Source organism: Pinus tabuliformis, chromosome 7 (genome assembly GCF_031772625.1).
Source record: "Pinus tabuliformis cultivar Carrire ecotype Pingquan chromosome 7, CPIR1, whole genome shotgun sequence".
Lineage (NCBI taxonomy): Eukaryota > Viridiplantae > Streptophyta > Pinopsida > Pinales > Pinaceae > Pinus > Pinus tabuliformis.
The window spans coordinates 948,836,465-948,849,078 of record NC_142293.1 but is presented as its reverse complement, the minus strand read 5'-3'; the positions used below and the strand labels follow the sequence as shown (position 1 = coordinate 948,849,078).

General features: G+C 35.3%; 2 pseudogenes; both read right to left on the bottom strand.

Annotated features, from left to right (window-relative positions):
• Positions 1-1,893: 1,893 nt before the first annotated feature.
• Positions 1,894-2,591, bottom strand: LOC149250758 (ATP-dependent (S)-NAD(P)H-hydrate dehydratase pseudogene; annotated as a pseudogene).
• Positions 2,592-7,941: 5,350 nt separating this feature from the next.
• Positions 7,942-8,582, bottom strand: LOC149250757 (ATP-dependent (S)-NAD(P)H-hydrate dehydratase pseudogene; annotated as a pseudogene).
• Positions 8,583-12,614: the final 4,032 nt, after the last annotated feature.

The following is a 12,614-nucleotide window of genomic DNA, read 5'->3' as shown; positions in this document are numbered from 1 at the left end:
AGAAAATAATTATCAAAGCATGTCAAATAATTACCACATTACTATGATCCTCTTACACAAACACACATTATTTTCCAAAGGAAAACCATTGTAACCATCCATTTTGATTTAAAGGATACTATAATCTTAGTTTTAATTTTCATGCATGTAATTATATAAAAATTATTCAAACAAATTTAGCCCCTCAATATTTTCTTTGTGTGTGTAACAAGTAATATTTCCAAATACAATAGATATTATTATTATTATTACAATACATGCAAAGGCATGCCCCTTTCTAAGGGAAAGCTATCATAATAGACACCATTATCGTGCATGAAGATGCAAGTATCTTTTTCAAAAAGCATCTTTTCCAAGTTAGGGTTGTTGGGTGCAGTATAGGGTCTATAAATGTACCAACATTTAATTTTTCAATTCGGATAGTTCGTGAACTTCAAGACGCAGCACTGGAAATGCCAAAGAAAGCCTCTAGCAACCTGCAAAACAAATGCTAGTCTATCTTGCGTATTAATCTCATCAATAAATGAAATCCTGCACTAAAAGAGAATTCGAGAAACACCAATCCAAACAATTAAATCATGCGGGAAATAAAAGGCAAACCAATGCGAAAGGAAATTCTAAGTACGAGCAAATAGAAAGGGAATCATAACTGGAAACCAAACAATGTCGACACAATATCGAGAGACTGTAAATGTTGGAAGGAATTCAAAATCATTTTTCTTGTGCTAATTCTACTTGTACTAATTCTGTGTGAAATTAATTTGAAAGCATCAGCAAGTAAATCTACTGTGTAAATAAGTTATGAAAGAAATTAAATTTATATGAATCTCTCTTCTTCCTTATCCCTAAAAATGAATCGTGTAGAACTGTCCAAAATTTTATGGGGAAACTACAATAGCAATTAAACATTATCAGTGTTGAACATAATGCAGTTTCCCTTTTATAAATGTCGGCTTTCAAAACCATAAATACTCAACTCGATCTCAGGTTCTGGAATATTAATTAAATGGTCTGTATCAATTCGAGTTGAACGTTAGAGCTCATAAAGGCAAAGACGATTTGGAAATAATTTGATAAGAAGAAATCTCCAAGAACAACCCTTGATGCAACAAATGAAATAGAAACAATTTGAAACAAATTAAATTAACTTTAAAATTGAAGATAAAATACTGCAGCAAATTAAATGACATTAACTTGAAGAAGGAAAAGAGACTGAAAGTGTTTAAATAAAATCACACAGTAAATAATAATCTAAATTCTAATTAATTTAAGAACTGTAGAGCGGTGTCGAGCTGGTCTGGTGGCCAACCCAGCCACCTCACACCCTCGATTAACCTGGTTCACACAGTAATCAAAATAATTAGATGCAGTAAACGAATAGACAAAGCATGGATGAAAATTTCTTCAATTAATTCCTGAAAACAATCTTTACATCAAGCAGACAATGCTCAACTCTAGCAAGACAAGAGGAGAGGTCCACCAGTTATGAGCTGCGTGAGGCTACATTGGGACAACTCCTCATCCCTTCTGCGCCTTCCTCTCGTGCACACTGTCCCTGGCTCGATCGATTTCCTTCCTTACTATCTAATTGTCTAATCAATTGACTAATTTATGTTTGATCCAATCAATTTATTATATATATATCGAATTACATACTGGGCCTTTTAATTCATCCAATGAAAATTTAGAAGATTATTAGTTTTAACAATTTTCTGAAATAAGAATTAAATTGAAACTGAGTGTCGAAAGAGGGAACGATTCTGGTGAATCGTCCCTCTTTTCCTGGAGTATCTATTGCTAGAAGGTGCGATTCAACTGCCCTTCAATTCTGCATAATGACTTGCCCAGTCACTGCTACATCCCTCGTGGCCTTCAGATATAGTGCTCGAAGATTCAATCCATACTATTTCCGAGCACCTCTATGATATTTGTTGTAACAATACTGCGCTTGTGTTGTTCAAAGGCTAAAGATGCTACCTTTCTCATGAGTACAGAACCAACAATAGCTCCCAAAATTACTGGATTTGATGAAAACCTTGACAACTTATCATCTTTGTTAGATGTTGCTCCCTGTCTAGCCCATGAAGAGAATACTGCAACACTGCCTGAAAGGATGTCACCTTGACCACCGCACCGACGAGGAGATCCAAACATACTTACACCATAGACTGCATTTCCATTACTGATAAGATCTACTTTTCCCTTTTGCAAGATTGTCAGTCCTCCCATTCATCCAGCCAGAATTTGTAATCATCGTGGAGCGTCGTTCTAATCTATTTTTTTTCATTTACATTTGGCATGAGGATGGCTAGAGGATAACCAACCACCAGTTTAGGATCATTCATGACAAGAAATAGTCCATCCCCATCAATAACAATTGGAATGTTGCGTTGCCTTGCAAGTTGTATAATTTCTGCCACACACTCCAAAAGAAATGGATCCTTGCCAAGTCCTGGCCCAACAACCAGACAATCAAACTAGCAAGTATGTCAAGTGAATGTCCTATCGTGCCATCTACAATGTGCTCTTCCATGTGTTGAGGGCTTGCCAAAGTGCACAGTTTGTGTATCTTTCCCAGCAATATTGGCCATAATTCGAGCCCCATGAACTGGAGGGTTCGAGTATAGGCACAACTTTAACCGAAATGATATCAGTGTAAGAGTTTACATGTTGCTAAAAAAATACCACTACCTTCATGAGCAGAGAATAAGACCAGGTTTGAGTTCAGTATAGTGCAGGAATCCATAAAATGGTGCAGGCAGGTAAATGCAATGGTGCAGGCATGTAAATGAAATGGTGCAGGCACGTAAATGCAAATGTGCAGGCACGTCCCAAATCAAACCGGTTTTATTCCTGCAACATACAAACCTTAATTAAACTGTCATTAATTCTATTTTAATCATGTTAAAACAAAGAAGTAGCAAATACTCTTTGAAAATAATCATTTAGCCAATCAACAACATGAGAGAAATAAATAAAAATAAGACAAACAGACCCCCAACATCCCCCCATGCTGACCATATTGCATGTTCTCATGAAAGGAAATCTGGTATTGTTTCTTCCTCGCAAAAAAACAAAATTAGAAACATTTGTAGGTGTTCAAAATGATGTTCTTGCAGTTTTTCGTGATCACATTTCCTGCTCTAGATAAAGCTTGCTCTAAAACAGAGTGTCTGTTGGACTCTTTATTTGCTTAAATTGATTTCAAGAAAACCTAAAATGAAAGCTTCCATAAAACTAAATTTCACGGATGGTGTTATTACTTGAATAAAATAGCTAACTTTTAAAATTTCCAAAAGAATATCTCGGAGGCATCCCTTATCAGAAGTTTCACTTTTAATATCCTCGTTGTAAATATGAGTGACCTGATCTTTTTTTTTAAACCATAGTGTTAAAAGTGGACATAGAAATACCTTCCCACAGTGATTATCTTACCATTATCCATGTATAAGTAAAGCTCTCTTGTCTGGGCATAATGAGATACCTGCACTAAGGGTCCCATGTCCATAAAAATCATTCCAAAAAGATAGAAATCCAAGGCATAACAACAGAAGGATGTTAAAGCCATTCTCAAAGAGATTAATAGTGAGTTCAGGGAAAGGAAAAAACAACCAAGTAAATCATAGTGTAAAATTAACTTTAATACCATAGGCATGGCCCTGCTGCCAGCAGGCATCCATAGCCTCGACAGGGGTACCTTTTAACCTTATGAAATGATTTTGTCCCACCTATTAGATATAGATTCAGATTCGTTTAAGAACATTTTACTTTTTCTCTTTTTAGAAGTTAATTGAAGGCCGCTGTCCTAGCTTGGTAACTAGCTATCGATAGTGCCATTCACGAGAACTAACAAGAATGAACAAGCTGGCTCACAATGAGACCTATCATCTTCCAGTTTTTCAATTGAAAGTCATTACCCTAGCTTGGTGACCAGTGCAGTAATGTAATTCTCGTTAGGACCCATGATCATAGTAGGTCAGCTCACAATGAGACCTCCTATCCCTCAATTAATTCATTTATGTTTTTTTTAGAAAAAAACTTTGTTTATGATTAACCTCAGATGGGTTACTTAATAGGTGGGGAAGCAAATCTAATCTTTAAGAGTGCAGGATGGTGTGAAAAGTTTTTAATTACTATTCTTTACTGGTTGGTCATGCTACCCTAAGAACTTATTTAAAAAAACATCTCGGATAATGACCAAAAATATTCCTTGAGTTGATCATGCTAGGGTTCTTTATGAAAGCTTATTATAGTTTTGTAGGTGTGGTCCATCATAGGAGGTTTTTCATTGATCCCTTGGAAGAGGACATAAAAAGATGTTCTGAATAATATTTTCTAAGGATAGGAGAAAAGTATTACATGTAACTTATAACAATACCCTTGACTGACATGTTAATCCATAATCAAAGTCACTTTAAAATATGATGTATTAAGTGTAAATTTCTTCTGACAAGTCTTATCATGAGAGTGCATGATAATAGAAATTTCAAAAAGCTATGCTTTTAGGGAATCAGAAGTTCAAGAGTGTTGTTATGCATATTTATTCATTATCCTCCTATTATCCTACCCTATTTTTAAAGAAAGAAATATCACCTTTAATTGAAGGCATACTTCCAATGAAGCCATGTGCGTAACAAAATGTTGATTATACTCACACTTACTTTTAAAGAATAGACTTCAAGACATACCAAAGCATGAGAAACGAGTTGCTTCAATTGATATGGTACCAAGAGTTTTTGAATGACGAGGAAATAAGATGGCTTGATGATTGCTTGAAACCAAGATTCAATGGAATCCACATATTTATGATTCTCCAACTCATGCAAGTCTTCCACAGTTTGATAGTCCCTTTCCCACAGGAACAAAGAATCTGGTGAAAGACAAAAGATAAATCCCTCAAATTTAGGATCAAATATTTGATTTTCAGATTGACAAGAATGGTTGACAGAGATTCTAGGGTTTCGAGTTTCAACAACATTTCCAGAAAAAGTTCCAAGGAAATATTGCTCCTCTGGTGGTCTTTGAATTATATCTTCCCAGGGTGAATGCTCTATAGTAATGTGGGAAGTTTCCAAATTCATTCCCTTTCTAAACAAGGGAGATGTATAATTTTGTTCAATGGGAAGAATAGGCGTTTGAAACTATTGTGCAACTTGATGGTTTAGATTAGGGTGTATGATATGGTTTGGGCTAGGGTTTTGGTAAATTCTTGGAGTAAGGTTTGAATTTGGATTGGGATTAGGCTTTGGGCTAGGGTTAGGTCTAGGTTTTGAATTCGAGCTAGGGTTAGTTCTACGGTGCAGATTAGGGTTAGGTCTATGGTATGGACTAGGACTAGGGTATGGATTAGGGTTTGAATGAGAGCTAGGGTATGGGTAAGGATAAGGAGTAGGGTAAGGATTAGGATAAGGGGTAGGGTATGGATTAAGGCTAGGCTAAGGTTGCACATGTGGTTGGGACCATCGAGGAGGATAACTTAATGGTGCATTGGAAAGAAATTATGGTTTTTGTTCGTGCTCATATGATTGAATTTGCATGGGAGATTGCCCTAGAGATAACAATCCAAATGATTCTTGAGGCCATGGTGGTATCTGGCTCAAGGATGAGGGCCACTGCGATCATGAAGTAGGATATTCGATTGGAGGAGGATTAAAAGTTTTCCATGAAATTGCAGGACTATAAACATGTTTAGGAACCTGCTCAGGATAATAAACATTATTCCAAGTATCAAATGCTGATGCGCCTTGGGTTATACCTGGTAGTTGATTCGATTCCTTACTTGATTTCCTGAGTGCCTTTAGTAATCCTAGTAGTGCTGGGCAATGTTGCGTTAGATGATCCTCTTCACAAATTTTACAAACTTTCAGGCTACTGAGTGGACACTTTCCAAGGAAGTGTCTCTTTTTGTAATCGGCGCAAAATATAAGCAATGGTTTGTCATCCTTCTTCTGCTCTTCCTGCCAATCATCCAATTTTGAAATCAAAGATTTAATAATATCATTCTTATGTTCAATCAAAATATTAAAATTTTCAATTGTTAATTCTTCATTGGATGAATTGTATGTCTCTGTAGCAACATAAAAATTCCTCATTAGATGATTCCTCAAAATACCATTTTCCTGTTTTTAACAAGCCAACTGGTACATTTTTTAGCACATGAATGGTGTACACACACACACAGATATATATATATCTATATATATATATATATATATATATATATATATATATATAGATATGGGGTGGGGAGTTCTTACAACAGCAAAGAAAATGAGAAACCTTAAAGCAACAGTGCAGGAAAGAAATAAATTCAAAGAACATAAAATTGCAAGAGAAACTAGGTGAAGGAAAAAAAAATGCATAAAATCACCAAGGTCAATCCCCTGAGCGCCTCCCCAAAAACGACGCCAAAATGTTGAGTGCAGTATAGGGTCTATAAATGTACCAAAATTTAATTTTTCAATTCGGATAGTTCATGAACTTCGAGATGCAGCACTGGAAATGCCAGAGAAAGCCCCTAGCAACTAGAAAAACAAATGCTAATCTATCTTGCGTATTAATCTCATCAATAAATGAAATCCTACACTAAAAGAGAATTCAAGAAACACCAATCTAGACAATTAAATTATGCGGGAAATAAAAGGTAAACCAATGAGAAAGGAAATTCTAAGTACGAGCAAATAGAAAGGGAATCATAACTGGAAACCAAACAGTGTCGACACAATATCGAGAGACTGTAAATGCCAAAAGAAATTCAAAATAATTCTACCTGTACTAATTCTGCTTGTACTAATTCTATGTGAAATTAACTTGAAAGCATCAGCAAGTAAATCTACTGTGTAAATAACTTATGAAAGAAATTAAATTAATATGAATCTCTCACCTTCCTTGTCCCTAAAAATGAATCATGTAGAACTGTCTAGAAGTTTATGGGGAAACTACAATATAAATTAAACATTATCGGTGTCGAACATAGTGCAATTTCCTTTTTATAAATGTCGGCTTTCAAAACCATAAATACTCAAGTCAATCTCAAGTTCTAGAATATTAATTAAATGGGTCTGGATCAATTCGAGTTGAATGTTAGAGCTCATAAAGGAAAAGACAATCTAGATGCAATTTGATAAGAAGAAATCTCCAAGCACAACCTTTGATGCAACAAATGAAATAGGAACAATTTGCATTAAATCAAATTAATTTTAAAACTAAAGATAAAATACTACAGCAAATTAAATTACATTAAGTTGAAGAAGGAAAAGGGACTGAAAGTGTTTAAATAAACTCACACAGTAAATAATAATCTAAATTCTAAGTAATTAAGAACTGTAGAGAAGTGTCAAGCTAGTCTGGCGGCCAACCTAGCCAACTCACACCCTCGATAAACTTGGTTCACATAGTAATAAAATTCATTAGATGCAATAAATGAATAGATAAATCGTTGATGAAAATTGCTTCAATTAATTCCTGAAAACAATCTTTACATCAACAAACAATGCTCAGCTCCAGCAAGACAAGAGGAGTGGTCCACCCGTTATTAACCGCATGAGGCTACATTGGGACAACTCCTCTTCCCTTCTGCACCTTCCTCTCGTGCGTACTGTCCCTGGATCGATTGATTTCCTTCCTCACTGTCTAATTGTCTAATTAATTGATTAATTTATGTTTGCTACAGTTGATTTATTATATAGACATCAAATTACATAATGGGCCTTTTAATTCAGCCAATTAAAATATAGAAGATTATTAGTTTTAACAATTTTCCGAAATAAGAATTAGTTTGAAATTGAGTGTCAAAAGAGGGAACGATTATGGTGAATCGTTCCTCTTTTCCTGGAGTAGCTGTTGCTGGAATGTGTGATTCAACTTCCCTTCAATTCCATGTAATGACTTTCCTAGTCACTGCTACATCCCTCGTGGCCTTCAGATACGATGCTGGAAGATTCAGTCCGTAGTATTTCCGAGCACCTCTATGATATTTGTTGTAACAGTACTACACTTGTGTTGTTCAAAGGCTAAATATGATGCCTTTCTCACGAGTACAAAACCAACAATAGCTCCTAAAATTACTAGATTTGATGAAAACCTCGACAACTTATCATCTTTGTTAGATGTTGCTTCCGGTCTAGCCCATGAAGAGAATACTATAACACTACCTGAAAATATGTCGCCTTGACCACCACACTGACGAGGAAAGCCAAACATACTTACACCATAGACAACATTTTCATCGCTGATAATATCTACTTTTCCCTTTTGCAAGATTGTTAGTCCTCCCATTTGTCCAACCAGAATTTGTAATTGTTGTGGAGTGTCGTTCTCATCTATTTCCTATTTTCCACCTACAAGTTCAAATTTTGATCCATCACCTTTTGAACTAAGCATTTTTGTTCATTTAAGTTTGGCATGAGGATGACTAGAGGATAACCAACCACTAGTTCAGAATCGTTCGTGACAAGAAATAATCCATCCCTATCAATAACAATTGGAATGTTGCATTGCCTTGCAAGTTGTATAATTTCTGCCATGCACTGCAAAAGAAATGTATCGCTGCTAAGTCCAGGCCCAAAAACGAGACAATCAAATCGACAAGTATGTCAAGGGCATGTCTTGTTGTGACATCTGCAATGTGCTCTTCCATGTGCCGAGGGATTGCCAAAGTGCGTAGTCTGTTTATCTTACCCAACAATATTGACCACAATTCGAGCCCCATGAATTGGAGGGTTTGAGTATAGGCAAAACTTCAATCGCAATGATATCAGTGTAAGAGTTTCCATGCTGCTAACAAAATACCACTGCCTTCATGAACAGAGCATAAGATCAGGTTTGCGTTTAGCATAGTGCAGGAAGCCATAAAATGGTGCAAGTAGGTAAATGCAATGGTGCAGGCACGTCCCAAAGTATAATCATACCGGTTTTAATCCTACAACATACAAATGTTAATTAAACTCTCATTAATGCTATTTTAATCCTGTTAAAACAAAGAAGTAGAAAATACTTTTCAAAAATAATCATTTAGCCAATCGACATCATGAGAGAAATAAATAAAAATAAGACAAAATGGAGACCCAACAAGGCTATTTACAATGTCTATTGTACATGCAATTACATGCTCTGTTTGTAAATGAAAACTAATGTGTTAGAAAATATTTCTATTTTTCGTGTAGGAAAGTAACATATTTGTTTTGAAGAAATCTAATTTATTAACTATTATTTTTCATTCATGCAAATTCACATCCATGTTCTCAAAAGGAGAGTTTAAAAATAATAACCATTAAACATGTGTTTCAGTTTCTTGATTCTAACACAAATAATATTTTCCATGCATTTAAATATATATTTCTATAACACATTGGTTATTCTTTGTGCATGCACTAGATAATCCCCCCTTTCAAAGGTCTAATTCATATCACCATTCTTTCGTGCATACCCATACATTTATCCTTTCAAAAAATTTAATACAATAATGCATGCAAAATATTTTCTCTTTTCCGAGAATCTAATACGATAATGTATGCAAAGACATTTCACTTTGAAATCTAATACCATGATGCATGAAATTGATATTTCCCTTTCAAGAATTAACATAGAAATTTCTTTCAAGAATTCAAATATAATGGATATTATTGTGTACATATTCCTATTAAGAGTCTATATGAATCATGCTAATGTCTCCAAGGAAACTAATAATCTAATATTCTCTCATAATTTCTCGACAATATTTTTTCTGTTAAATGAAATCCCCTATTTTCTTTCTCTTTTCATAAGAAAAGTTTACATACATTCTTATCATGAAAAATATCATGATTTCTTTAATCTTTTTGTGTGTGGGATTCACGTGCATTCTTTTTTCAGGAGAACAACATCCCTAACTTATCTTGTCATGTGCATGAATTGAAGAAAACCTTCTTAAGAACACATACATCCCTGCAATATATATTTTTTGGCATAAACTAATTTGTCATAAGCCCTTCTTTAATGTATGCAACACATATTCCTCCTTTAAGAGGGTCTAGCCATTTCTGTTATATATGGGCATACCTTTTTTTGTTAAAAAGAAGCTGATGTATTTAATTATTGTTTCTATGCTTCTACATATGTGTTCTATTTCAAACAAAATGATTATTTCTTTGTGCGAATAACACATACTTATTTTTAATAACACAACATAGTTTCTCTATCTTTTATGTGGAAATTTCTCATGCATTTTTTTCAAGAAAGTATCATAATTAACCCTTGTTTTGTGCATTAGAACTAGGAAATCCCTTTTAAAATAATAACAAGGTTAACCTTTTTCAAACAAAATGACTATTTCTTTGTGCGAATAAGACATACTTATTTTCAATAACACAACATAGTTTCTCTATCTTTTATGTGGAAATTTCTCATGTATTTTTTTCAAGAAAGTATCATAATTAACCCTTGTTTTGTGCATAAGAACTAGGAAATCCATTTTAAAATAATAACAAGGTTAACCTTTCAGACACTAAATCATGCAATTAAATCAAACTATCCAAGATACAATTGACAAATAACTTATCTTTCTAATGCCTGGTATTCATTACGCAACTTTCTTTCTCTAGTTAACAATTGAAGAACAAACAATTGAAGGCACCTCATAAATATTTTGATATATACCAAATCTCAAATTCCTAGTCAAATGAAGGAAGGAGCTTTACCAGCAATACATAGACCATCTGACTATGTAACACCCCCTCCTCCCATCCTCACCCAAGCGACCAGCTAGCCAGGAAAATATGTGATGAGAGAGGTTACTAAGGGATTTAATCTCCTAGGTGAACTTAAGGAAATGGAATCAACAGAACTCATCAAATAAACCCATCCACAGCAGCAACAACACCCTCAGAAGACATTTTAGCCACTCAAACAACCTGCCCCTGAGTCCCATTGATGATTTAAGCCCTTTACCCTAAATTAACTCTCATGCTATAGGTAAGACAATGACCAACAACTCAAAGTCGCTCTCATAGGCCTCTGTGCCAACGACTGTGGACTTTTCTCAGCAGACCTATGCCAGTGGCCCTATGGTTTGAGCCACTTTTCTAGCCCAAAATCCTGGCCTCTTCCCAGAACTTGTTACAAACTTCAAAAACCACCAAAGACATGATAAAAATGTTGATAAATCAAAAATCAACCTCAGGATTAGGCCCGAGCATCCCCAACTAGGACTGAAATTCTATCAAACACTTGCCATCAATGCAACCTATAGGTCTAGGATACAAGACAATGCATAAATGACATAAATAACTTATGAAACATAACGAGAAGGATCACTTCCTTCTCCATTTGACTATTATATCATCAACTAGGTCTTGCATCCATCCATTTAACAATTACAAGTAAATACATGAAATAGCCATGACATGAACGAGTCACATAACCATGCTTATAACCAACATTAAACCATATAAATATTAGAGATATGGCAACCATTAAATCCACAAATAAACAAGTAAAAAAGTAAGAGAATTTAGCTTTTATTAATCATGGGAAAATCTGACTAGGTTTGAGACTTTCACCTACCACCCGATCATAGACATTGTTGAATCAAATCTCTCTTTCAGCCAGTCACCCTTGTGCCATATTCCAAGCATGAATGTGGGAATCTCATAGAACAACCAAGTGAATCCAAAGGTTAAACCACCTCCACCCTCACAAAACCGCGATCACATCAAAATCGGTAATCCGATCACAATCAAACCAAATTTGCAATGCCATCTGGAATCCATCACTATACTTGAGGAATTTTTTGTCTCCTTGTCTCTCAGGCTTTACCACAATCCAATCCCATATCACTAGACCCTAAACTGAGACGAGTCTCTCAGGATTTATGCAATCCAAACCTGAATCACTAATCCCTAAAGTGAGACTTCTCCCGCAGGCTTTACCGTGTATCCCGCTAAAACCGGTCAAGGGATTCCTAGGCCTTTGAGAATGAAACTTGAGGCCACCTCCACTCAGGATTCCAAATCCATCCAGCAAACCAAAGCTCAAAAACCAAAATAAACATCCTAACACCATGGCATCAAGAAAAGGCAAGGCTATGCCGAAAGCCACTGGCATAACACGACAAAACAATGCCACTGACAACAAGAGAACCATACACCAACATGCAAAGCCATGCATGTCCAAACTAGTTAGGAAATCACATATGAAAAAGGTTACCTGCAAGTATTCTTGCTGAAGTTTCTTGATCCTTGCTTTCCTTCATTTCCCTTTTCTTTCTTTTCCTTCCTTGATCCAATTTAAGCTGGAGCGCTATAAGAAAACACTAAGTGACCAAGAGAGAGAGAGAGAGAGAGAGAGAATAATGATAGAGCTCCAAAATTGAACTGACAAAAGGTTACCAACTAATCCTCAGAAGCCTTTTTATTAATGAGGCCTCTCTTTTCTTCATATTTCGTTATTTTCCTTCATTTTCCTCCTCACATTTAACCTGTGACCTTTCACCTTACTTTTCATTTATTTTCATAAATAAATGTGCCAAAAATGCCTTTTTTCCATTTAATGCCTTTTCCTTATGATGCAAGAGCATTCAACCCAAGGAAAATCATTGTATTTTAGTAGAAATAGGGGGTCATGTGTTTCAAGGAAGT